Below are 17,037 nucleotides of genomic sequence, written 5' to 3' on the forward strand. Positions count from 1 at the left end.
CTAAATAAACAACAGTCTAATGGTGGTACAGAATTTGAAGAAAGACCCTGGATTTGTCAGAAAACACTGTCTGATGCCATTTGTCTCCCGAGTGACGTCGTTCGATACACCATTGCCGTCTAGCAAGTTTCTGCACATTCGTCAAAGGTAGGCGGAGAAGTGGACTACGCGCAAGTAACCCATGCCGTAATATACGGCAACGGACTGTCACACCTGATAGTGTACGATGTGTTCCACCGTTGCGCTACAGTCGAGGAGGATGCAGATCGGTCCTGCGATGCCATTCGGATGAGGTGTTCATCTTCCCGGGGGGTGGTCTGGTTTGTGCAATCTGACTCATCTCGTTGTGACCTACGGCCTTCCGTGAACCATTTTACACACGTCCGTTGCACTGCCGAAACTCTTCGTCCGGCACGAGCAGAAATTTCCCAGACGGTTGCATCACATTCTCTCATGCCAATAAACGTGCCCTCTTTCAAACTCACTCATTTGACGATACGGTTCGCTCTTACATCTGCGAGAGATCCTGCACGTCTGCTCAGGTCACACTGATCCATTACCTTCGGTCTACAGCGACAATGAGAGGCGCAGTCACATTTTACCGGTAGGTGGTGTTGTGCCGCGACACCGATGTCGAGCGATGCCGTTATGCTGAAGGAAGTCATTCACACGATGTGCTCGATGGGGTCGCGAATTGTCGTCAATGGAGACGAATACCTCGCCAATATGCTGCCGATATGCTTGCATTATCGGTCGAAGGATGGCATTCACGTATCGTACAGCCGTTACAGCGCCTTCCATGACCACCAACGGCGTTCGTCGGCCCCACATAATGCCATCACAAAACTGCAGAGGACTTCCGCCTTGCTACACTCGCTGGACGGTGTGTCTAAGCCAAGGCGTTCAGCCTGACTGGGTTGCCTCCAAAAGCCGTCTCCGACGATTGTCTGGCTGAAGGCAGATGCGACACTCATCGGTGAAGAGAACGTGATGCCAATGCTGAGCGGTCCTTTCGGCATGTTGTTTGGCCCGTCTGTACCTCGCTGCATGGTGACCTGGTTGCAAAGATAGACTTCGCCGTAGACGTGGGGAGTGTAGTTGCTCAGCATGCAGCTTTTTACGCACAGTTTGAGTCGTAACACGACGTCCTGTGGCTGCACGAAAATTATTATTCAACATGGTGGCGTTGCTGTCAGTTTTCCTCCGAGCCATAATCCATAGGTAGCGGCCATGCACTGCAGTAATACTTCTTGGGCGGCCTGAGCGACGCATGGCAGCGACAGTTCTTATTTCTCTGTATCTCCTCCATGTCCGAACAACATCGCTTTGGTTCACTACGAGACGCCTGGACCCATCAAGTTTTGAGAGCCCTTCCTGGCCCAAAGTAACAAAGTGGACGCGATCGACCCGCAGTATTGACCGTCTAGGCATGGTTGAACTACAGACAATGCGAGCCGTGTACCTCCTTCCTGGTGGAATGAGTGGAACTGATCGCCTGGCGGACCCCCTCCGTGTAACAGGCGCTGCTCATGCATGGTTGTTTACATCTTTGGGCCGATTTAGTTACATCTCTGAACAGTTAAAGGGACTGTGTCTGTGATGCAATATTCACAGCCAACGTCTATCCTCAGGAGTTCTGGGAACCGGGGTGATGCAAAACTACGAGGGCTATCCACAAAGCACATTACGTTTTGAAATTAAAAATAAACAAAGTATTGGAATTTTTTTTATTATATACAGATGAAAGCCACACTTAAATACTGCTTTCCTACATAGTTGCCATTTAAATTAAGGCACTTATCGTAGCGATGTACGAGCTTGGAAATTCCTTCGTCGTAAAATTCGGCCGCCTGCGCCTTCAACCACATGGTTATCTCTTCTTGAAACTGTGCGTCATCAAAACGCTGCATAGCCAACCACTTCTTCATTGCTGGGAATAAGTGGAAGTCGCTCGGTGCCAGGTCGGGACTGTACGGTAGATGAGGAAACAACTCCTACTTAAAAGTTTCGAGAACTTCACGAGTGGCATTTGCCGTGTGGGCCCGGGCGCTGTCGTGAATCAGCAAGATCTTTGAGCCCAACTTTCTCCTGCGCTTGTTTAGTATTGCTCTTCTGAGGTTGTGCAGAGTTTGGTAATACCTTTGAGAGTTTATTGTAGTGCCTCTTTCCAGGAAATCCACAAAAATCACACCTTTTCTGTCCCAAAAGAAGAGGTAACCACGTGGTTGAAAGGCAGGCGGTCGAATTTGACGAGGAAAGAATTTCCAAGCTCGTCCATCGCTACGATAAGTGCCTCAATTTAAATGGCAACTTTGTAGAAAAGTAGTATTTAAGTGTGGCTTTCTTCTGTACATAATAAAAAATTCCAATACTTTATTTATTTTTAATCCCAAAACGTAATGTACTTTGCGGATAGTCCTCGAATTTTTGATGTGTGTAGAAAGCCATATGGGAATCATTCCAATAATCCTCGCATATAGTGAAGAAACTCATTGATGACATTTTGGTTTTTAGTTTGGCTTGGTAAATATGCTTTAAATTCAGGCTGACGTGTTTGAAAGTATTATCGCCGATCAACAGCATTGGAATCCATGAATATGTCTGACTCAAATAAAAGACATTAACTTTCATATGATGGCAAAAATAAAAATATTTCCGTATCTCATCCTGGTTCTCCATTGAAACGTTGTCATATGTGAATACGCTGTTTGGTTTTACTTTTTCAGCTGGTGGAATATCACTGCTTTCACTGGACGTCTGGTATGTTACTTCCTCGATGCTGTGCGGAATTACCTGCAGTAGCTGATACTTGGACTGAAATACTGTTTGAGAGAGTTACGGTCGCAGGTTCGAATCCTGCCTCGGGCATGGATGTGTGTGATGTTCTTAGATTAGTTAGGTTTGACTAGTTCTAAGTTCTAGGGGACTAATGATCTCAGAAGTTGAGTCCTATACTGCTCAGAGACATTTGACCCATTTTGAACCATTTTTCAATAATATAAATATACATATTGGAAGTGGTTCATCCCCATCCCCCCACCCCTGAGGATGGGTTAGCGGTGACAGTAGAAAATCAATCTCCCCACAGGCAGAAGGTCTGATAATTAAATCACATTTGTTATTGAGAAGGATTGATTCTCTTTTCCTCGCTATCAGCATCATTGTGGGACCAGCTGGTTACTGCGAAGTCCTTGTAATCGGTACGTTTCATCCACTCAGCCTTGGCGATGACTACAGGTTTACATTAGCATCCATCGGATTTTATAGAGAGAGAAGAAAAAACACATATTACTCTTACTCTTTTATTGATTTATAATTTGTTACTTATGTAAGGATAAATATAGATGCTTAGGTATGCCTGTAATACAGTGCTAACACCAGGCGTGGTTGGTTCACACATATTCGCATATATTGATGCACAGCATGCATCATACAGGTGAACAATGATTTCCTCCGACAGTTAGGGGTTTGACGCGCCAGCTCCATCAAAATTGGTCCACATTTTCTCGTCGAATCTGTATGTGTATGGTTGTAAGCTTAGCCACCTTTCCAGAACATGTTGAATTGCGTAAGTAGCATACGTTAAGTTTATAAATGTCTGCTCCTATAGATGAGTGCTCTCCTTTTCGGTATATATTTTGATCATGCCAGTAAAGTCCCATAAGGGAGCTCTATGGTTAGCTCATCTAAGGATATTATGTGGAATCATTATATCAAGGAATAGTGGAAAACCAGCACTGGGTAGAACTCGCGATCGAAGATCACCCTCGCAGTAACACGTTTATTGTCACTGATATTTTAATTGTAGCTGATAAGTCTAACATCCGGTGGCTTCGCCTCACCTGTGGGAAGCTGAAGAAATGTGTTAGATACACACATGTGCCGTCACATGCTTTTAGTAAATCTCCACCGCCACTAATACTTACTTGCCAATTGTCTCAAGGAAGGGGTGAGCTGTGATCCATGGTTCGAAATCTTCACTCTAAGAATTCTTACTCGACTGATATAGTACTATTCTAAATCGCTGTTAATATATAGTATTTGCAGCATTGTATGAAACATTAAAAACGAAAAAAATTGTATGTAATCATCATTCTTCTCAGGTGTGTAATAAGAAGCGTGCAGAGTGCTCCACAGTCAGTTTATCCCCTGACACAATGAATAAGATGATGGTAATGGATGCCAAATGAGATAAGAAGTGAGCAGTGGTATTAGTGATTAATTTAAATGTAAGCGATGAGTCTGGATTCGACAAGATGGAGAGTGTTACGCACATTATATACTGAAATAGCTTAAATCTACTAGAGGAGGGGGGGGGGGGGGGCGGGGGAGGTGATTCCTGAAATGTATAAAAACATCTTATGCATGAATACTGCAATTTGAATGCAGCAGATTACTATATATTTCCTACAGAACTGACGCCTGTTTTGTCTAATATTACTCATAAATTTCACAAGCTACCACTACTGTTTCAGGCTGACGAGTTTATTTTCAAGTATGGCTATTGTTATAAGCTTTTTCTGTTGAAAAGAGACTGCGATGCTTTTGGCCCAACTTCTATTAAACGTTGTTGAGAACATTGTAAAAAAGCGATCGAGTAAAAATAAATTCTTTTTTAATATGTCTTCTTATTATTTTCATATAAAATGTGAGCCTGATCCAGCACAACCAGCATTAATAATGGCCACTCTCTTTGTCTGTGCACAAGTACCATACTGACTGTGCTAAAGCAGCAGCATGTCTTTAAGCACTTTGAATAGGCTGCAAGCCATGTAGAGAGAGAGACAAAGAGAGACAGTAGGCCATGTGTCCATGTGTTTCTCTAGAGAGGGAGGAAGAGGAAGGTGGAGGAATGTGCGACTACCCACAGCCAGCGGTCTGTGCCTGCCTGCCTGCATTGGGCACCGCTCGTCAGTTCGTTAGCCACCTGGCGCTGTGACTTAACCCATCATTCCTCCCCCCCCCCCCCCTTATCATCCTAGCCGAACACAGTGTCAGAAAACAAAGTATATAGCTAATCCATCCCAATGTTATTTACTATAATGTTATAGTGTCACAGTAGAAAGATTGTATTTTTTGTTGCGATGTCACATTAGTTACTAGGTTCTGTATTTTTGTGAAGGAACGTTATTTACTATAATATTAGAATAAAAAGAGTGTATTTTGGTGCACTGTGGCGTTATGTTCCATATTTACAAATGTATTCCTTAAAAAATCGGTAAAAGGCATTGAGGTGAATTAGTGTGCTGAGGTGGTGGAGTCGCTGGAGCGAGGTACAGACTTTGAACGACAGTCCCAGGATGATGGAGCCACTAAAGGAGGTGACGTTGCCGTCTTCATGATGAGAGTTGTCACTTGACGCTAAAAGCATTCAGACATCAGGGTAAACATGAACACTGACATATTGCCTATAAAATATAGTAATTATAATGACAGTTAAAGGCCATGACTTTTATTTATAATGACTGTTGCTGCCCATTAATGATGTCCTAAATAAGCAAAACAAGAATCCAAGCAAATAGTTCAAATGGCTCTGAGCACTATGGGACTTAACATCTATGGCCATCACTCCCCTAGAACTTAGAACGACTTAAACCTAACTAACCTAAGGACATCACACAACACCCGGCCATCACGAGGCAGAGAAAGTCCCTGACCACGCTGGGAATCGAACCCGGGAACCTGGGCGTGGGAAACTTGAACGCTACCTAACGACCATGAGATGCGGGCAATCCAAGCAAGTGAATTGCTTACATAAGGGTAACTAGGCAAGTGGCCAGTTTGTTTACATAACAAGAACAATGGGACCCTCTGCTCTGAAACTGTTACAAAGTCTACTTCCCTCTATTGTGGTGTGCTCTTAAATGTATTCTAAAACGAAGCAGAGGCCATGTGTATCATGTGGTAGCTTAACTTAGTAACCAACTAAAATGACGAAGAGGTTAGTTCATGGTGATGATGAGGAATCCTTACAGAACGTTATGAATAATATTTTCAACAATGATAAGGAAGTAAGTGATTTGTCTTTCACTGATTGAGATTCTGAAGAACTGTTAGCAGTAGTTCAAAGTGTCCCAGGTTATGAAAAGTAAAGGGTGGCGTAGACCTTCAAAACGAGACGACAGCTCTTGTTATAATCATGGGACGCACAGTAACGGAGTATATGATGGTGAGGTCCCATACTACTAGGAGTGTAGGGAACGATGCGGGAGACGCACACCGCCGACTAGGCAAGGTCGTAGCAGAGGTGGTTTGCCATTGTCTTTCTCCGACGGTAAGACGGTAATGGGGATGAACGATGGAGATGAAGGGAACACAACAACACCCAGTCATCTCGAATCAGTGAAAATCCCTGGCACCGTCGGTAATCGAATCCAGGACCCCGTGCGCAGGAAGCTATAATGCTACTTCTAGATCACGAGCTGCGGACAACGGAGTATAATTAGCTATTTTTTTCTTACTGATGTGTGTATATTCAATTCCTTCACTGTCTATCGAAAGATCAGTGGGCAGGAAAAAAAATCTGCTACATCTCCCTCAATACTAACGTTGCGCAGTAACTGCCAGAGGGTGCACAGCAACGTGAGTTCTTTGTTCACAGCCGACCATCAACGACCACTTTAAGACACCTAAGGCAAATATATGAGATCATTTTCCGACTCACGTACCCCCCAGATGAGAAGGTAAAAAGTCACTGAAAAGGCATGTATGTGTTACTTAGGAAGAAAAAGAAGCGAGTGAAAAAAAGCTCAGTTTTGCGCTACGTTTAGGATACTGGTATGGATAGGACACTCACTGGTATGAATTAAATCTGACTATGGAGGAGCCAGTAGGGTAAATAAATATGATATCATTGAGTAAACGCCAGAATGCGTTATGTCTGCAAACATCCATCTATTTGACCATGTCACTACTTTCATACACGCAGTTCAGATGGTCGCAGCCAGATGCAGTATGCTCATATCTCAGTAACTTGCGTGATGAATCAAAGAAGTATCATTTAATCGTAATAGCAACAGAAAGCCTCACTAGTATAGTATCCTATCTTTGTCATCTTCAGTGAACTTGAGAAACTATTGCAAGACATTTTGAGCGAAATGAACACTTTAACGACCACAGAATATGGCCTGAGAGTAAGCCAAAGAAAGAAGCCCGCATGGTTAGCTCTACGGTTTAATCCGGATTGGGAAGGAGCGTCTGGTCCCTGGCACGGATCCGCCGGTGGAACTTGTGTTGAGGTTTGGTGAACCGGCCAGTCTGTGAGTGGTTTTTAGGCGGTTTTCCATCTGCCTCGGCGAATGCGGGCTGATTCCCCTTTTTCCGCCTCAGCTACCCGTGAGCGCACACCACCATTACTCTACCACGCAAACACAGGAGTTACACTCTTCTGGTGTAAGACGTTCCTTAAGGGGGGGGGGGTAGGGGGGGGGCACCGGGACAGAACCGCACAATAGCCCTGAAAGAGTGGTTCGGTGTGGGGCAGTGGAGGGCTGAAGTGGACTGCGGTAGTCGTCGTGGGGTTGTGGACCACTGCGGCTGCGGAGGGGACGGAGCCTCTCCTTCGTTTCTAGACCCCCGGTTAGAATACAATACAATACAAGCCAAAGAAAGACGAAAATAGTGAGTAATATTAGATAAGAGGTTCAAAACAAGGTCAACATCGAACTTTAGGGCAACGATGTAAGTGAAGTGAAGCAATGCTGTTACCTTGGCGTCAAAATAAACGCAAGAAAGATGAAGCGAGAAAGATATAAGTTGAAGCGACGGAAGTCGTGGGCTAGCGATACGCACACATAGAGATGGCGGTTGTATCGTGTAGACAAGGTACAAAGTGCATATGCACAGCTGTCATTTGTATTCAGGTGATTCATGTGAAAAGTTTCCAGTGTGATTACTGGCACACTACAGGAATTAACAGACTATGAACGCAGAACCTTAGTTGGAGCAAGAAGAGAGGGACATTCCATTTGAAAATCGTTAAGAAATGCAGTATTCCCATGACGCGCTCTTCCCGCCAGTGGATCCAACTTAGAACACAGAACACATCTCCGGACGTAACGCGTGGTTGATCCACCTTCGAGCACTATCCCACATGTGATGTGGATCCGCATCCCAACATAGCTCCGGATATAATGCTCAGCGTATCCAACTTCAAATCCTGTCCCTGACGTAGTATATTGCAAATCCGCATCCCAACATCACTTCAGAGGTAGCTCTCGGCGGATCCACACTTGAACGCTCGGGTCAAGTGTGAGACCTGGGAGTCATCGGCGCCCATGCACAGTTACAGACATACAGAAACCAGAGCAAACGTGCTGCAACTGTAGAATATGCGGTTGGAGGTGACTGGTTGCATTTGAGCACAGTGCAGTTCAAAAACCCCAGTTATGTTCTGAATCCCTAGAGTTATTTGAAACTATCGACAGGGCTTGAATAAAACCAAAGCTTTTATATGCCACCATATAAATATTAGTCAAACGGGTTCAAGTCGGGGAAGGACAGACAGACACTTGAACTCATATTTAAGTAAAAAACATACATTTACACACACCACACACACACACAAACATACAAACCCATATTTATTATCAAAAAATTACATTTCTACACAGCAAATTACACACACACACACACACACACACACACACACACACATACACAGGCCCATACAACAAATGAAAAACAACAAACACAACAGAAACAAAAGACAGACAAACACACCACTACGGCTGGTAACAATGCACACCGAAAATACACTTACGTTCATCACCAAATGGAAGTGAAAGTGAAACATTTGATGTGACAAATGTGGATGAAACAACGCTAGAAATCGGCCAGGTGGAGTATGTTGTTGTTGTCTTCAGTCCTGAGACTGGTTTGATGCAGCTCTCCATGCTACTCTATCCTGTGCAAGCTGCTTCATCTCCCAGTACCTACTGCAACCTACATCCTTCTGAATCTGCTTAGTGTACTCATCTCTCGGTCTCCCTCTACGATTTTTACCCTCCACGCTGCCCTCCAATGCTAAATTTGTGATCCCTTGATGCCTCAAAACATGTCCTACCAACCGATCCCTTCTTCTAGTCAAGTTGTGCCACAAACTTCTCTTCTCCCCAATCCTATTCAATACCTCCTCATTAGTTACGTGATCTATCCACCTTATCTTCAGTATTCTTCTGTAGCACCACATTTCGAAAGCTTCTATTCTCTTCTTGTCCAAACTAGTTATCGTCCATGTTTCACTTCCATACATGGCTACACTCCAAACAAATACTTTCAGAAACGACTTCCTGATACATAAATCTATATTCGATGTTAACAAATTTCTCTTCTTCAGAAACGCTTTCCTTGCCATTGCCAGTCTACATTTTATATCCTCTCTACTTCGACCATCATCAGTTATTTTACTTCCTAAATAGCAAAACTCCTTTACTACTTTAAGTGTCTCATTTCCTAATCTAATTCCCTCAGCATTTAATTTGACTACATTCCATTATCCTCGTTTTGCTTTTGTTAATGTTCATCTTATATCCTCCTTTCAAGACACTGTCCATTCCGTTCAACTGCTCTTCCAAGTCCTTTGCCGTCTCTGACAGAATTACAATATCATCGGCGAACCTCAAAGTTTTTACTTCGTCTCCATGAATTTTAATACCTACTCCAAATTTTTCTTTTGTTTCCTTTACTGCTTGCTCAATATACAGGTGGAGTATGAAGACCAACAAATACATCTCCAGGACCACACACATGTTAACAGTGCTGGAAATCGTAAGTAACACCGAATGATACATTCACAATAAGTAAATTGTGCTACAAAAGTTGCTTCTAATCTAAAAAGCAAGAGAAAAACACGACAAAATGTAATATAGCAGCATATTATATCCATCACATAATACGTTTATTGTATGTATAAAAAGAATCACGTGTTTCAGGCCACTGATGACGCTTCCCAAATGAAAGAAGCGAAACGAGTATGACAAGAAGCAAACTGTCTTCATTTAATTGCATGGACGGTACATACTCCCACGAATTCAGAGAAACTAAAGGAAAGACGGAAAACAACTAAATATGACAATTTTTCCTACGTTTGCTTCGAAAAGTCCTGCGTCATATATCGATATTCATGGCATGCAATACACATTATTCACGTAATGACTTATATAATGTGGTGGCTTAAACTATTTTAACCCATATTTGTGAAGAAGGTTCAAGACTGAAACCAGTTGATATTTGCGTTTAAAATAAATGCAACTGATGGTTAAATAAGCATTTTAAACATTTTTTTATTGTTTGTGCGAATGCACTAGAATGGAAAAGATAGAGAAACTTCGGACAATGTTCACCAAAATTAAGAAACCGAGTATGAAACTAACGAAATTGCTGCCCTTACTGCATATAGGTTTTGCAACAATTCGAATATTTTTCTTCAAGTGGTTAAAGTCGTGATAGATTTGGTTCCTTATGTCAAAGAAAATATCCAACCACAAAAGCAATTTTTTCGAGAGCTGTTCGCAAAAGACAGAGCCTAACTTGAAATCATTATTAGTTCAGCGCAAGGAATGTCACAAATTCGTACAGCTACACCGAAGTGTTTAGAAGCACTGATTACATTTTGCCAATAAATTAATGACTAGTTCAGCACAAGGAGTGTGCTCCCTGCCACCGTTGGATAAGCAGCTGCAGCAGCAAGTCGTATAACCCTAGCTTACTTATTTGTTAGTTTAATTAATTTCCTTGCGTGTTTTTGGGTACTTGCATTGTTTAATTCATATATTTCGGGCGTATTATAGTATTTGATGGTTGTAGCATCGCGCCTTAGTACCTGAATAGTGTATATTCGCGTAGTCTTCGGTCTTCTGTTTTTGTTTTGAATAGCCAGTGTCGGTTGGTCACAGAAAGTGTGCTCCCTGCCGCCGTTGGATAAGCAGCTGCCAGCAGCAAGTCGTATACCCCTAGCTTACTTATTTGTTAGATAAATTAATTTCTTTGCGTGGTTTTGGATACTTGCATTGTTTAATTCATATTTCGGGCGTATTATAGTATTTGACAGTTGTAGCATCGCGCTTTAGTGTTTACTTGGTAGATTATTACTTAAATTGCGTGTGAGTTTCGTATAGGAGGTGCAATTTCGAGTTTTAGTTACTGTAATCGTAAATTCAGAAGATTGTAGTGCAGTCGTTAGGCATTTGTACAGGTTAGTTCATACATTCTTTGCGTGTTTCTCTTGCGTTATCTAGGCACGGACTTGTGTTTCAGTAACTGTTGTTCAACACCGATTATCATGGACAGGGTCTGCGATTGCTGTGTTCGGATGAGGGCTGACTTGGCTTCCCTTCGCTCACAGCTGCAAGCGGTGCTGACTTCGGTAGTGCAGCTTGAGGCTGTTATCAATGGGTACCACTGTGGGGAGCCGGACTTGGGTATCACGGGGATGTCAACCTCGTCCCGTCTGTCCCCAGATCGGTCTGCCGCTGTGGTTGCCCCAGTTGCTGCCCGCAGTGGGGCTGAGCCCTCGCCTGTGGTTGATTAGGAGGTCGTTCCAAGGCGTGGCAGGCAGCGAAAGGCGTCCCCAGAGGCTGATCAGAAAGCCTCCCCGGTGCGTCTGACAAACCGGTTTCAGGCACTGTCTTTGGCTGAGCCAGATGCAGCTGCCTGCCCTGTTTCAGAGGATCATTCTCAGCCTTCAAGGTCCGGGCAATCGCAGAGGGTGGGCTTACTGGTAGTTGGGAGCTCCAATGTTAGGCGCGTAATGGGGCCCCTTAGGGATATGGCGGGTAAGGAAGGGAAGAAATAAAGTGTGCACTCCGTGTGCATTCCGGGAGGAGTCATTACTGATGTGGAAAGGGTCCTTCCGGATGCCATGAAGAGCACAGGGTGCAGCCAGCTGCAGGTGGTGGCACATGTCGGCACTAATGACGTGTGTCGCTTTGGATCTGAGGAAATCCTCTCTGGATTCCAGCGGCTATCTGATTTGGTGAAGGCTGCCGGTCTTGCTTACGAGATGAAGGCAGAGCTCACCATCTGCAGCATCGTCGACAGAACCGACTGCGAACCTTTGGTGCAGAGCCGGGTGGAGGGTCTGAATCAGAGGCTCAGACGGTTTTGCGACCGTGTTGGCTGTAGATTCCTTGACTTGCGCCATAGTGTGGTGGGGTTTCGGGTTCCGCTGAATAGGTCAGGAGTTCACTACTACACTCAGCTGGTGGCTACACGGGTAGCGGAGGCTGTGTGGCGTGGACTGGGCAGTTTTTTAGGTTAGCAGGCCTCGGGAAAGTACGGGGTGGGCTGCAATGTCAAAGGGTGCATGGCAAATACAGGACGTGCTTGGATCAAGGAACAGTCAGAATTATAGTTGTAAATTGTTGTAGTTGTGCTGGAAAAGTCCCTGAGCTTCAAGCGCTGATAGAAAGCACAGAAGCTGATATCGTTATATTTACAGAAAGCTGGCTAAAGCCTGAAATAAGTTCTGCAGAAATTTTTACGAAGTCTCAGACGGTGTTGAGGAAAGATAGATTAGGCAGAATTGGTGGTGGAGTGTTTGTGTCTGTCAGTAGTGGTTTATCTTGTAGTGAAGTCGAAGTAGATACTCCGTGCGAATTGGTATGGGTGGAGGTTACACTTAAGAGCCGAATTAAGTTAATAATTGGCTCCTTCTACCGACCCCCAGACTCCGATGATACAGTTGCGGAACAGTTCAGAGAAAGTTTGAGTCTCGTAACAAATAAATACCCCACTCATACGGCTATAGTTGGTGGGGACTTCAACCTACCCTCGGTATGTTGGCAAAAATACTTGTTCGAAACCGGTGGTAGGCAGAAAACATCTTCCGAGATTGTCCTAAATGCTTTCTCCGAAAATTATTTCGAGCAGTTAGTCCACGAACCCACGCGAATTGTAAATGGTTGCGAAAACACACTTGACCTCTTAGCGACAAACAATCCAGAGCTGATAGAGAGCATCATGACTGATACAGGGATTAGTGATCACAAGGTCTTTGTAGCTAGGTTCAATACAGTTTCTTCCAAATCCATCAGAAACAAACACAAAATAATTTTATTTAAAAAAGCGGATAAAGTGTCACTAGAAGCCTTCCTAAAAGACAATCCCCATTCCTTCCGAACTGACTATGCAAATGTAGAGGAGATGTGGCTCAAATTGAAGGATATAGTAGCAACAGCAATTGAGAGGTCCATACCTCACAAATTGGTAAGAGATGAAACGGATCCCCCATGGTACACAAAAAAGGTCCGGACGCTGTTGCAGAGGCAACGGAAAAAGCATGCGAAGTTCAGAAGAACGCGAAATCCCGAAGACTGCCTAAAATTTACAGACGCGCGAAATTTGGCACGGACTTCGATGCGAGATGCCTTTAATAGGTTCCACAACGAAACATTGTCTCGAAATGTGGTAGAAAATCCGAAGAAATTCTGGTCGTATGTAAAGTACACAAGCGGCAAGACGCAGTCAATACCTTCGCTGCGCAGTGCTGATGGTACTGTTACCGACGACTGTGCCGCTAAAGCGGAGTTATTGAACGCAGTTTTCTGAAATTCCTTCAACAGGGAAGACGAATGGAATATTCCAGAATTTGAAACACGAACATCTGCTAGCATGAGTTTCTTAGAAGTAGATACCTTAGGGGTTTCGAAGCAACTCAAACCGCTTGATACGGGCAAGTTTGCCGATCCAGATTGTATACCGATTAGGTTCCTTTCAGATTACGCTGATAGAATAGCTCCCTACTTAGCAATCATATACAACCGCTCGCTCACCGATAGATCTGTACCTACAGATTGGAAAATTGCGCAGGTCGCACCAGTGTTTAAGAAGGGTACTAGGAGTAATCAATTTAACTACAGACCTATATCATTGACATCAGTTTGCAGTAGGGTTTTGGAGCATATACTGTATTCCAACATTATGAATCACCTCGAAGGGAACGATCTATTGACACGTAATAAGCATGGCTTCAGAAAACATCGCTCTTGTGCAACACAGCTAGCTCTTTATTCGCACGAAGTAATGGCCGCTATCGACAGGGGATCTCAAGTTGATTCCGTATTTCTAGATTTCCCGAAAGCTTTTGACACCGTTCCTCACAAGCGACTTCTAATCAAGCTGCGGACCTATGGGGTATCGTCTCAGTTGTGCGACTGGATTCGTGATTTCCTGTCCGGAATTTCGCAGTTCGTAGTAATAGACGGCAAATCATCGAGTAAAACTGAAGTGATATCAGGTGTTCCCCAGGGAAGCGTCCAGTGACCTCTGCTGTTCCTGATCTATATAAATGACCTGGGTGGCAATCTGAGCAGTTCTCTTAGATTGTTTGCAGATGATGCTGTAATTTACCGTCTAGTAAGGTCATCCGAAGACCAGTATCAGTTGCAAAGCGATTTAGAAAAGATTGCTGTATGGTGTGGCAGGTGGCAGTTGGCGCTAAATAACGAAAAGTGTGAGATGATCCACACGAGTTCCAAAAGAAATCCGTTGGAATTCGATTACTATAAATAGTACAATTCTCAAGGTTGTCAATTCAACTAAGTACCTGGGTGTTAAAATTACGAACAACTTCAGTTGGAAGGACCACATAGATAATACTGTCGGGAAGGCGAGCCAAAGGTTGCGTTTCATTGGCAGGACACTTAGAAGATGCAACAAGTCCACTAAAGAGACAGCTTACACTACACTCGTTCGTCCTCTGTTAGAATATTGCTGCGCGGTGTGGGATCCTTACCAGGTGGGATTGACGGAGGACATCGAAAGGGTGCAAAAAAAGGCAGCTCGTTTTGTATTATCACGTTATAGGGGAGAGAGTGTGGCAGATATGATACACGAGTTGGGATGGAAGTCATTACAGCATAGACGTTTTTCGTCGCGGCGAGACCTTTTTACGAAATTTCAGTCACCAACTTTCTCTTCCGAATGCGAAAATATTTTGTTGAGCCCAACCTACTTAGGTAGGAATGATCATCAAAATAAAATGAGAGAAATCAGAGTTCGAACAGAAAGGTTTAGGTGTTCGTTTTTCCCGCTCGCTGTTCGGGAGTGGAATAGTAGAGAGATAGTATGATTGTGGTTCGATGAACCCTCTGCCAAGCACTTAAATGTGAACTGCAGAGTAGTCATGTAGATGTAGATGTAGAAGGAATGTCACAAATTCGTACAACTACACCTACGTATTTAGAAGCACTGATTACATTTTCCCAATAAATTAACGATAGAACACCTTGAGCGACAGCGAACAAGTATTGATGTTACGAGTAGCTGTGCGCCTACAAATAGCCGTTCAAGCTCTCTTCAAAGGGCAGTTTTATTACATTACTAACCTAAAGTTAGTGGATTACCTGTAAATTTACAGTAGTACATAGAGTCTGTTATGAACATCTAGAAATCAATTATGTCCACAATTCAAAGCTTTACAAAGGATCTTGAACTCAGCTGTTATTTCGAGTAATTAGTTAAGTGTAAATAATGGCTTTTGCTTTGGTATAATTCGTTAAATACAAACGAGACATCATGGTAAATGAATAAAAACAGTGAAAAATCATTATTCACTGTATCTTCCAGCCGGTAGTCTGCATCACAGTGCAGCTATCAATTGTTTGCGAAAATTTACAAACGTTTACTCAGTGACGCATACAACCCACATGGATGAGCACCAACGCAAGACAAAATAGTCAATTTCATGGGAGTGATTCGTATCCGTGATCTCCGAAAAAGCGTCTTAGTATCGGGCCCAATCGGTTTCCACAAGACGTTCCCACATAGACTTGAGGGCAGACCAAAGGTGCAAGAAGTTTTGAATAGGTTTTCGTCAGTTTGTCACAACTACCGCTCCTTTGGACGGAGATATAAATGTTTACTTCCTCCGCAGGCATCAGTATAAGAACGGCAATCAGAAATAATATAACGGGCAGCTATCCGTAACTGCTCACCGAGAGAATACAGTTCGAGAGAGTCGTCGCTCTGACTAAAAGAAAGCGGTTTTGCAGCTAGAGATGTTAACAGCAGGTCTGGTAGGCCGACTATAACTACAAACAGATGTTGGAGGAACTATTTTGTAAAAGGGACTACAACATATTTCGTGCCTCATACTGGAAGAAACTGAAAACGCACCTAGAGGACAGAGAGCTTGTGCGAAAGTGCCGACAAGTTCTTCTTACTAAAAGTGGAACAGTTGCAGCGAGAGATCAACTTCCTCGATTACCGTGACGCTGATCTCCGAAGGCAGAGGGAAACTGGAGAAGTAAGCTCACAAAGATTCGCTGTGAAACAGGAACTCTGAGAGGGAAAAGCCAGTACTTCCACGTAGTGAGGAGTCTGATGCTTCCATCACAGCGAACGCTATTCATTAAAAGAAAAAGTTAGAAGTGTGTACGGCATTATTGGCGGAGAAACCACATGTGGGGTGTTCGATCGTCGTTTTACTTGGCGCCACATCGGCGACTTGGAAGTCGATGATGAGGAAAAGACACACGCGCACTTACAAAAACGCGCGCACGCAAACACAGTCCCGATCGGAAAAATTCTCAACGCTGTCAGAAATCGAACGTTCGGCCTCGTGATCCAGAGCTATGTTAATGACATGACCACCAACTGCTTACACAGGGAAGGTGAATTCACGTTACAGGAAGATCATTCTCCTGTGCATAATCCACATTAGTTCACCAGCAGGTGTCCAAACAAGGGCATCAACGTTATGGATGGGCCGATACAGCCTGCTGATATGAATTTAAAAAAAACATGGGTGCAAGGAAAGAAACCGTGAAGACACCATGCATAACAGAAGAAATACCTCAGTTGATCAACAAATAAAGTAAGTACAAAACCGTTCATGGAAATTCAGGAATACAATCAACTTATAAATAAAATAAATACGAATTGCAGGGGAGCTAACGCGAAACAGCTGATGGAGACTGTGAAGTCAAGGGCGGCAACGTTAAGAGTACTATGAGAATTCGGGGGACTGATGACCTTAGCTGTTTAGTCCCCCATAAACATCCCAACAACCACCACCACCTATGAGAATTCCATCGT

Source organism: Schistocerca gregaria, chromosome 2 (assembly GCF_023897955.1).
Source record: "Schistocerca gregaria isolate iqSchGreg1 chromosome 2, iqSchGreg1.2, whole genome shotgun sequence".
NCBI classification, from domain to species: Eukaryota; Metazoa; Arthropoda; class Insecta; order Orthoptera; family Acrididae; genus Schistocerca; species Schistocerca gregaria.